The 10,803-nt window shown below is 34.1% G+C and overlaps 1 pseudogene; it reads left to right on the top strand.

The window, feature by feature from the left end:
* Positions 1-8,110: 8,110 nt before the first annotated feature.
* Positions 8,111-9,724, top strand: LOC105987043 (annotated as a pseudogene).
* The last annotated feature ends 1,079 nt before the right edge of the window (positions 9,725-10,803 follow it).

Raw genomic sequence — 10,803 nt, 5'->3', positions numbered from 1 at the left:
GACTCAAACTCTGTGGCTCTTCCATCTGAGAAGATATTCAACTTTATATTTCTCTTGTTGTGTTTCTTTTTCTTAAAAAAATTCTTGATAAGAAATGTACTCATTACCTTGCTCATGTAATTGTAACCTCTCTGTACAGTATTTTCACAATTAAAAAATAAGTAAATTGATATGGAGAGATAAAAAATAATAATTTACTTCACTTAGGAGGCTGGGAAGGGATAGGAAGGGGAAACAAAGGAGGAGACTACAATGCTTGATAAGAAATGTACTCATTATCTTGTCCATGTAATTGTAACCCCTCTGTATAGTATTTTCACAATAAAAAATAAAAAAATTTAAAAAATTTAAAAAAAATAATAATTTAGCCTGGAGGAATGCCTGTTCATTTTACTATGTGTCTGGGAAGCATACCTCAGTGACAAGGCTCTAAAACTAACAGGAAGAGAGCTTTTGTTTATGACACTGTTCTTTGGCTCTAAATTACTGTGATCCCCAATGGGGATCCAGTGATTTTAGGTAAGATTGGAATAGGACTTTATTATCTTTGTTTTCAAATAACATTGTTCAATTTACAAAGACTAATATTTGTATGTTTTGAGTTAGTTCAATGAGTTCATATAAATATATGTACCCAGGATCACCACAATCCTTATTAAGATACAGAACATTTTTAATACTGTGTGTAGACTCCTGACATATGCAATAGATAAGCCATTAGCCTCCTCCTTCTCCTTCTCTTCTTCTTACTCCTTTTTCTTTTATTTCTTATTCTTTGGGTTATACTGGGTTTTGAACTTCATTCATTATGTTTGCTTTGCAAGCAGGCAGTCAAACGGCTGGGCCACAGCACCAGCCCTTCTTGCTTTGTTTAGTAGTTATGGTAACATGTGTTTATATTTTATTTTTTTAATCTTGTTGTTGTTTTGTTTTTGTTTTTTAATGCCTGGGCCTTCCATAGCTGGAATGAGAGGTAAACCCCACTGAACTTAGTTATTTATTGGTTGAGAGGAAGTTGCATGCATATTTTCCCATGTTAGCCTCAAACCACAATCCTGGTCTTATCTTAATGAGTAGCTAGGATTACAGGTGTGAACCGCCATGCTGAGCTAAGCATTCTCTTCTTCCTTATTGTGATTAAACTTTTCTGTGATACCGATTCCTAAATGAAGTATACATAGAAATTTGAGAAATTATTGGCATTTAAAATTTTGGCTAGTTTTTCCTCTAGGCATGAGTATGTATGGATACATATGTGCATATACACAGATATATGTGTGTACATATACACCACAGTTCATATATGTAAAGCATGTTTTCTTTTTTTTTTCTTTTCTTGTACTGAAAACTTCAAGTATACCCTTATAAACACTCTCTCCCAGCCAGGCACCCATGACTCATACCTGTAATCGTAGCTAGTAGAAGGCTGAGAACTGAGGATATTGGTTCAAATAAAGTACAGGTAGAAACAACCATGAGATTTATCTCCACTTAAACACCGCTCTTCCCCCACCCACACATAACCTAGAAGGGGAGGTATGGCTCAAGTGGAGATAGATAACTTTGAGCAAAAACACTCAGTGTCAGCACCCAGGGCCTGAGTTCAAGCTGCAGGACTTCTCAGAATAAATGAATAAATACATAATTACACAAACAATAAAAACTAACAAATAAAAAAACTGTCCCCATAATTATGGTCATATATGCACCTATGTTTACTGAGGACATGAGTTAAAAACAATGATTTTTGGAGAAGTCTTTTATTGTTCTTATACAGATGTGACCTTATGCAGCTGAGAATGTTGTTATAAAAGGGCAATTTTTAAATAATGATAGTCTACTAAAAATTAAAATCATAAACATTATAATATACCTAATATATAATTAAAGTATGTTACATATATGTAGTGTATAATATGTTTGTATATTTGTGAATATGTATAAAAAATTTTGCTATGGTAAGATGGCTATATAACTAATAGATTAGGGAAAATATATACAAGACAAATTTAAAACAAATCAGGAAAGGAGTAGATGATTCATTATGAAAAGCAAAGATGTCACCAAACAGTACAGTCAATTTCTGGACCTGTTGCCCTTTGGTAGCTATGCTTCTCAAAGTTAGACATAGAGTCTTCTCAAGAGCTTGCTAAAACATAAGTTTCAGGGTTAGAATAATAAACTTCTAATTTACCTGGGATGGAATTGGTTAATTTGCATCTTTAACAAGTTCTGACAAGTTTCCAGATGATGTGGAAAGATCTCACCCTAAGCATCTCTGAAGAAGAGTGTATTAGAGGAGTTTTAGGGTCAGAAATCATATGTCAAGAGGAGTCATAGTAATGTTTCAAATAACTGCCACCTGGTGCCTCAACCTCAGATGATCAATCACCTGGTGCTACAGGATGCCACTCAAGCAGTGTGACATTCTTGAATGTTCCTCCTGATGGGAAATTCAGAATAATACAAGCTTAATAAATTAACTTTTTTAAAGCAACTTTACACCAATGTTTCATATTCTTTCCTCAGATTGTGAATTCAAATACAGTGATTTATGTACTTGTCTTAATAAATATTAAGCATAAAATGATTGTGTTTTTAAATCTTTGCAGATGGCAATTTGATTTTGTATTCTGTTTTCTAATCCTGATGTTTATAATTGCTAAACCTGTGACTCGGGATACCACTTCTGACTTCCTTTTGGATTTACCAGGCTTTGTCTTTGTAAACTATACATCAAGAAGAAATACTATTAAAATTGTTAGCTACATGTATGATATGTACTTGAGTTGTGGAAATTAAAATTTAGTCTCTCAGTAGATCACAGTTCAAAATTCAACATCCAAATGAAAAAAATAGCAGCAACAAAAAAAGCAATCCAAGGTGATGTACTCCATGGTGATTCAATCTGTATGGGAGAAAGTGGACATGGTTTCCCTAACACTCTCAGTACAACCACATTTTAGCATTCAGTGTCATAGACATTGCTGACTTACCCACTGTGCTACTGAATAGAAAGCTCTTGGTGGAAAAAATAATTTATTCCTAGTGAATAGCATATATTTTAATCCAAAATAAATGTTCAGTCTATGTTTACTGAATCCACTCATCTTCTTTCTTGAAATTTAACTTTTTAAATTTGACAATAATTTATCATAAGACTTGAGCACCTCCAAATTAAAGTGAAAATCTATTAGGAAAGAAATGATGAAACTCATCTAAATTCAAAACTTCCTAAGTTTTGGATACAAACTTAAAAGGACATAATATTTTTGAAAACATTGAGAGTGTCCCAGTATTACTTAGGAAGATAATATTCATAAACAAAATTTGTCTGTTAAACTTTTGACACAAGCTTTTATTTTGCTCTTTTGTTCCACTTTAGTCTCCTAAGAAGCTTTTCACATGCCTTGTTACTACTATGGGATATATTAGACATTACTAATTTCACACATGCAAGTCCAGCTTGTCTTAAAACTGCTGATTAAAAGTTACTTCCTGTTGTGAATAAACTGCCCATGAGTGTTTACAAACTTCTCAATTTGCAAGTTCCCACTCTTCTAAGTTGTTGCTCAACCTTCTATGTCAATAGTACCACATTAACAATTCTCTGTTTTCAAAATTTATTTTCTCCAGCTTATGGAGTTATAACTGTTTAATGCATGGCTAACAATTCGGGTTTTGTCATCAAGATATATTGGAAATGGGATTGTTACATCAGTTTCAAATGAGGTTCAACGTGTCAAGGGCAATTAGTCATTTATTTTGACTTTTGCAACACGAACCTTCCAAGTCATAGAATCAGAAAATAAAAACATCATTCAGGTGAAAAAGTGTAAAGGAATCATGATTTTTTTTACTAGTCAAGTATATGAAATATCTTCTTAAAACAGTAGACAATGTATTGGTAGCAGAGAGATACATTCATTCTACATAGTATATCTTTATCCTTTCAAAATTGAAGTGGAAAGAATGGTGGCAATCCAGTGTACTAAAGGTTTGAATTAATGATTATTCATAAAATGGCTGACAGTAATTCTAGTTAAACAAGAGATACAGATGTAGACATGCTCCATACACATTAACACCCACATCCTTATTTAATCCTAATCTTCAACTTATAAATATGAGTTGTTCAAAATGTAGATCTAAGAACATGATGAAGTGTGCTACAAATTCAGTCTGCTTTCAAAAGAAAGAGATGAATAGAAATAAATTTTATATGTATCCAGAAGTCTATAGAGATGAAATTTCACATAAAGTTACTAATATTTTAAGCTGTCCAGGGTTGGGTAGTTTGACTAAGATAGCTATAAAATGTTGAGAAATGTTTGGATTTACAACATTTAAAGTTCATGCCAGGAGCTGGTTATTCATGCCCATAATCCTAGCAACTCAGGCTGAGATTTGATGATTGTGATTCTAAATTAGCCCAGGCAGATAAATCCATGAGATTTTGTGACCAATTAACCACCAGAAAGCCAGAAGTGAAATTGTCCTTATATGTTAAATACTTGACTCATTCAGCAACATTTAATGTATAATTCAAATATTAAATTTAAAATTATGTGGTTCTTAGATCATTATTTGTAAAGTGATTTTTTTTGGTTGTTTGCTATTATTATTTGTGTTAATCCTGAGGGCTGAACTCAGGTCTTGGCACTGTCCCTGAGCTTTGTTTTGTTTTTGCTCAAGGATAGCACTCTTCGGCTTGAGCCACAGCTCCACTTTTGGTGAAATCAAACCCAAGTCCTTGTACATGCTAAGCATATGAGCTAAGACTTGGCAACACCATCACAAAGAGTTATAGCAACCAATTCAGAGAGCCTGATCCAATTGACAAATCAACTCCTTGGGGAGGAAAGATTACACTGTGCATCACAATTGTAATGGCTATGGATTACATGATTGTAAAGTCAATGAGGAGACTGGATTGTTCTTTCTTTTAGGAAAATATATCATTTCCTGTTGCTTTGATTTGTATAGTTTTCTTTCAGTGAACTTTCAGTTTTTTACATATTCTGAGACATATATAATTTTTTTCAGTATTTCCTTATGTGTAATTCCTAGTTGCCTGTATAATTATGATGCTCTTTTGATATTCCTTGCTAAAGCCAGTACAATGGAAAATCTTTTGTCTATTCTAATTGGTTGGAATTAATATTTAATCTTTTGTTGTATACTCTCAAATCAACCTTGGAATAAAACCATAGAAATTCTCAAGCAGAATATGGATACCATAGCATTTCTTTTGCTAAGTAGCACCAAGTTAAATAAATAAATAAATAATATGAAAAGGTTTAAAATATATCTAAGGCCCTAATCCTTTGCATAACTCTAGAATTGCTAGAAATGTGGCACCATGACTGCTCCTTCAGGGACAGAATGTCACATACATGCATACACAACCAGTCAAAATAGCAAAGAGACTAAGGAGCAAATCTTGGAGAAGAGACCTATCATTTAATTCATTATTTTGGGCAAGACAACTAGATGGATGATAATAGGGCTAGCAGCTTGATAACTTTTACCCATAATTCTTTTAATAATTTGCCTGTTATTAATATTATATTTAGAAAGAATCACATATGGCTGTTAGTTCATTTCAGTCCACTAAAATTGTCATAAATAAATCGAGGTCACTTTCATTTAATGTAAGCTTTATGAAAAATCAAGGATCAATTTGATATTTATCAAATGCTTTATTAGCTTTAAATTTTAAGTATAAATATATTGTTTTCTTAAAATATTTACATTGCTCCTCTCATTATTCAAGTGGGTAAGTGAGAGACAACTGCATTCAAATTTCAATATACAACACAATATGTTATATAAACTTACAAATAATATAAACTTTTTGATGAAGAATATTTATTTGAAATAACATGGATACTGTGTCATTTAAAGGAAAATGATAAGCCATGATTATAGGTATATTATACAAGTTTGTATAGGGTCAGATAATTCCACTGAGATGTTAACAAATGAATGTGAAAGAATTATTTCCCTCCCCTGATTTTTAAAAACAATCCATATATTGAAATATGTTTACTGTTTGTTTTACTTCTGATACATTGAGTTGAGTATGTTTAAATTCTAAACATCATTCTGCTCTTCAAAGATGTTTTGGTTTCTTTGTTGATCTAGTGGGAATTGAAAAACCCCATGCACATAGTGGTAAGTAAATTATTTATTGTTTAGAAAGAGCTTTGAATTACTATGAAACTTTCAGATATTAGTACTTATATTGCTAAAATGTCACTCATTAAATAATGCAAGTGGAAAGTATTAAATCACAATAGACTAAATACTAAATGAGTTTTTCAATGTAAAAGAATATTTTTCTGTTATTTCGACTAATGTGCTATTTTATTAATAGTATCCTCTATTTATCCTTGTATATTTGAGCTTTGAAATAAAAGAATCTATTAAAATTATTCATTTCTTTCGGTGGGAATTACATTACTTCTCAAGTGAGGAAAAATGTGATATATTCACATATAGACATAATCATTAGCAGACAATTTTGCCAATAGGCTCGCTAAGAGCCAAAGTTCCTTAAATCTGACAGGATCTTTCTAACTCATGTTCTCTCATGGTGATTAAAGAGGAGAAATTTTTAGAAGAGGAAGATCACAGGAAGAAATATCAAAAGCCAAGGCTGATGTCAAATCAATGCTCAGGTTTAGTTGATTTTTACTATATTTGGATTCAGCATTGAGCTAATCTAGAAAGTGCTGTGATCACCATGAACTCTAAACATTGTGCTTTTTATGTAAGTAATAGTATTCTTGGTAAATATTGGAGAATGTATTAAAATGGAAAAAAATAAAAAGACATCAGAAAGATAAATAAAGCAGTATCTTCTTGAAAATTTAGAGGTTAGGAAATTGGTCACAGAGTACAGAAATAAGCCTCTTAAAAACAATTATGGAATTCCTTTTCTCCTCAGTTAAAATAGCTACCACAAGGCTATATACCAATAGACTTATCATAAGTTAAAATTAGGATAATTTTTTAAAAAATGTATAATACCTTTATAGCTTTATAGCTTAACCTTGACCACCTTAAAAAACTTCAAACATTAACCTACAGATGAGTAAAATCACCTAACATAGTCTATTTTTTTAAGCAGCACTGAATAACTTACACAATTAATCAAATATTGCAGTAAAACTGACCCAATTTTTTTATGAGTTTAGTTATTCCATTGTTAAGTAGAAAAAAATCCACTAGAAGCCACTGTAAACTGAAGAAAATTTGTGTTTTATTATAGTTTCTATCAAAATTGAGACTTGAGAGATACTTTGTAATCTTTTGTGAAAGAGAAATATGTTGATTTGTTTTAGATTTTATTACTATCTCCTTATGCTATGGAAAGTATTTCAGACAATCTCACTCTCTTTATTTGCACAAACATTATACGCTAACTGATCTCTGATCTGACCAAGTTTTCAGAATTAGTTTCTAGCTAATGAACAAATATTAAGTCTTCCTTATTGTATAAGAAGGGTAGCTACTATTTTGGTAGCTACTGTACAAGAAAATAAAATTTCTTCCTGGGTTTTCTGTTTCCCAGTGAGGTAAGGATTCTTGGGAGAACTGTCTTCATACTGAGCTATCTCAATTATGAAAATCCAATTTATTCTATAGTTAACAAAAGCAACAAAGGTGAAAACAATGTGTATAGAAAGTTGGGAATTCATGAGATTTTAGGCGTACTAAAAATGCTGTGCAAACAAAATATAAATGTGTAACCTATTTAGTAAATAACTTGAATGTTTATTCTATTTCAACAGCAGAAGGATTGACTTTGAATATAAGAGTCTTTCAGGTAAATCTGTTTTTAAAACTCATATGTTATAACAATTTCAAAATCCTAATGAGAAATATATCATCTTTATAAAAAAAGTAATTTGTATATTGTAATTTTTAATCCAGACAATTAAGACCAAACATTGTCTTAATTGTCCTCCCTTTCAAGAATTAATGTAAATACTTTCTTTAGCTAAAAGCAACAGAAATGATGGCAGAAAACAGTAAATAAATAAGTTTAATAGTGTATGGAGGTAGACAGACTAACAACTGACAGGACAGAAAGGCAAGCAAAATGGCGCATACTCATAGCACTAAGAGGAACATCTGTTACTACTACGATGGGGACATTGAACATTATTATTATGGACAAGGCCATCCGATGAAGCCTCACTGAATCCGCATGACTCACAACTTGCTGCTCAACTACAAGCCCTTCCTGAAAAATGGAAATCTAATGTCCTCACAAAGCTAATGCTGAAATGACCAAGTATCAAGTATCACAGTGATGACTACATTAAATTATTATGCTCCATTCAGCCAGACAACTTGTCTGAGTACAGCAAGCAGATGCAGAACTTCCATGTAGGTGAAGACTGTCCAGTATTTTGATGGCCTGTTCAAGTTCTGTCCATTATCTACTAGTGGCTCTGGCAAGAGCCGTGAAACTTAATAAACAACAGACAGATCTAACTGTCAATTGGGCTGGGGGTCTGCACCACACAAATAAGTCTGAGTTATCTGGCTTGTTATGTCAATGATATCGTCTTGGCCACATTGGAACTGCTGAAGTATTACCAGAGGGTGCTGTATTTGACATTGATATTCACCATGGTGATGGCATGGAAGAGACCTTGTATTTATTTATTTATTTATTGGGTCTGGTCGTGGGGCCTGAACTCTGAGCCTGGGCGCTGTCCCTCAGCTCTTCAGCTCAAGGCTAGCGCTCTACCACTGAGCCACCTTCCCAGCCCTGGAATAGGCCTTCTATACCACAGACTGTGCAGGACTGTGCTCTTTCATAAGTATGAAGAGTTCTTCCCAGGAATTAGCGACTTACAGAATATCAGGGCCAGCAAACCACCCACTCCAAAATAGCATGATGATGAGTCCTACGAGGCCATTCTCAAAGCAGTCATGTCCAGAGTAATGGAGATGTTCCAGTCTAGTCCAGTGGTCTTAAAGCAACGATCAAACTCCCTGTCTGGGGATGGGTTAGGTTGCTTCAATCTGACCTTGAAATGGCATGCCAAGTGTATTGAATTTGTCAATAGCTTCAACCTGCCCGGGTTAATGCAAGGAGGAGGTGGTTACACCATTCAGAACATTGCCCCGTGCTGGACATATGTAACAGCGGTGGTAATGGACGGAGATTCAGATTGAGCTGCCATATCATGCTTACTTCGAATTTGGACCAGACTTCAAGCTTCACAACAGTCCTTTTAATATGACTGACCAGAACATGAATGAGTACCTCAAGAAAATCGAACAGAAGCTCTTTGAGAACCTGAGAATGCTACCTCATGCAACTGGGGCCCAAAGTAATTACCGAAGACACCATCCCAGAGGAGAGTGTTGATGAGGGTGAAGAAGAATCTGACAAGCACATATGCATCTGCTCCTCTGACAAATGAATTACCTATGCGGGAGAATTCTCAAACTCAGAGGAGCGGAGAGAGAGGGTGGCAGTAATAATTTTTCCAATTTCAAATAAAGAAAAAAACCAAGAAAGTCAAAACAGAGGATGAAAAAGAGAAAGATCCAGAAGAGAAGAAAGAAGTTACAGAAGAGGAGAAAAAACAAGGAGAAGCTGGAAGCCAGAGCGGTCAAAGAAGCAGTGAGGTTGGCTGAGGAGACCTCTCTAACTCTGGTTTCTTACAAATTCCCTACCTTTCTCCCTAACCCTTGAGATTTTATTTATTCTAATTCTCTGTGTATTTACATAAAAGTATATTAAATATCAATATCCCCAGGGACTAGAAGGAACCAGGGCCCTAAGCCCTGGGCGGCAGTGCTGGGGGAACTCTTCCAGGAGCTACCTTGCCCCCATCTCTCCCCAAGTCCTAGTTCTGAAGTAAAAGGTGCAGGTTAGGATGAAGGATGCAGCCATGACAAAAATCCTGAAATACCAAGTGCCTGCTTAGTAGTCCTGGAACAATGCCCTTATTAAGTTGGGTCCTCAGGTACCCCCTGTTCTAAGTGATATCAGCCATTTTTCAACTGGTTCTGTTTTCATTCTTTGCTACTGGTCACAGGTGAGCCAAGAAACAAATATTGCCTTATTTTCCCCAATTCGTAAGGTGGTTCGTAAGCTAGCTACCTTTTTGAAATATTTTTGTTTTCGTGATGCTTTTTGATACATTTCTATAAAAATAGTGTATGGATTATATATACGTATATATGTCTATGTACATATACACATGCATAATATGAATATATATTATACATACATACACTGTATTGTGTATAAACTGTATTATGAATTGTATTGTACTTAGCTAACTCTATTTTTTTCTCTATTGAATTTCATTTTACTCTCTAATCATTTTGTTTACCTAGGTCTAAATATACTGCATGATAGAATGATGGCAGAAAATTTAGTCAACTTTAAAGATAATTCCATTCCTGCTACTAAATACTTACATGCACTCCAAAGCAGATAGGATTCTTACTGATGGGGTAAATAATTATTATTGGATGAAACTCAGTTTTATTTTGGTAAATAGTGTGTACAACACATTGAGGCTTTTGTAGTCACAATACCCAGATCACTTCTCAGGGGTGGTAAGTTCACCATATTTGTTTTTGAAAAAGCAAGCTATTAGCTGGGAGCCGGTGGCTAAAGCCTGTAATCCTAGCTACTCAGGAGGCTGAGATCTGAGGGTCATGGTTCAAAGCCAGTCCGGGCAGAAAAGTCCATGAGACTCTGATCTCCAATAAACGACTAGAAAACCGGAAGTGGTGCTGTGGCTCAAGAGGTAGAGTGCT

The sequence above is a fragment of the Dipodomys ordii genome, unplaced genomic scaffold, assembly GCF_000151885.1.
Source record: "Dipodomys ordii isolate 6190 unplaced genomic scaffold, Dord_2.0 Scaffold39, whole genome shotgun sequence".
Lineage (NCBI taxonomy): Eukaryota > Metazoa > Chordata > Mammalia > Rodentia > Heteromyidae > Dipodomys > Dipodomys ordii.
The sequence above is the reverse complement of the archived record's forward strand: the minus strand, read 5'-3'. Positions and strand labels throughout refer to the sequence as shown.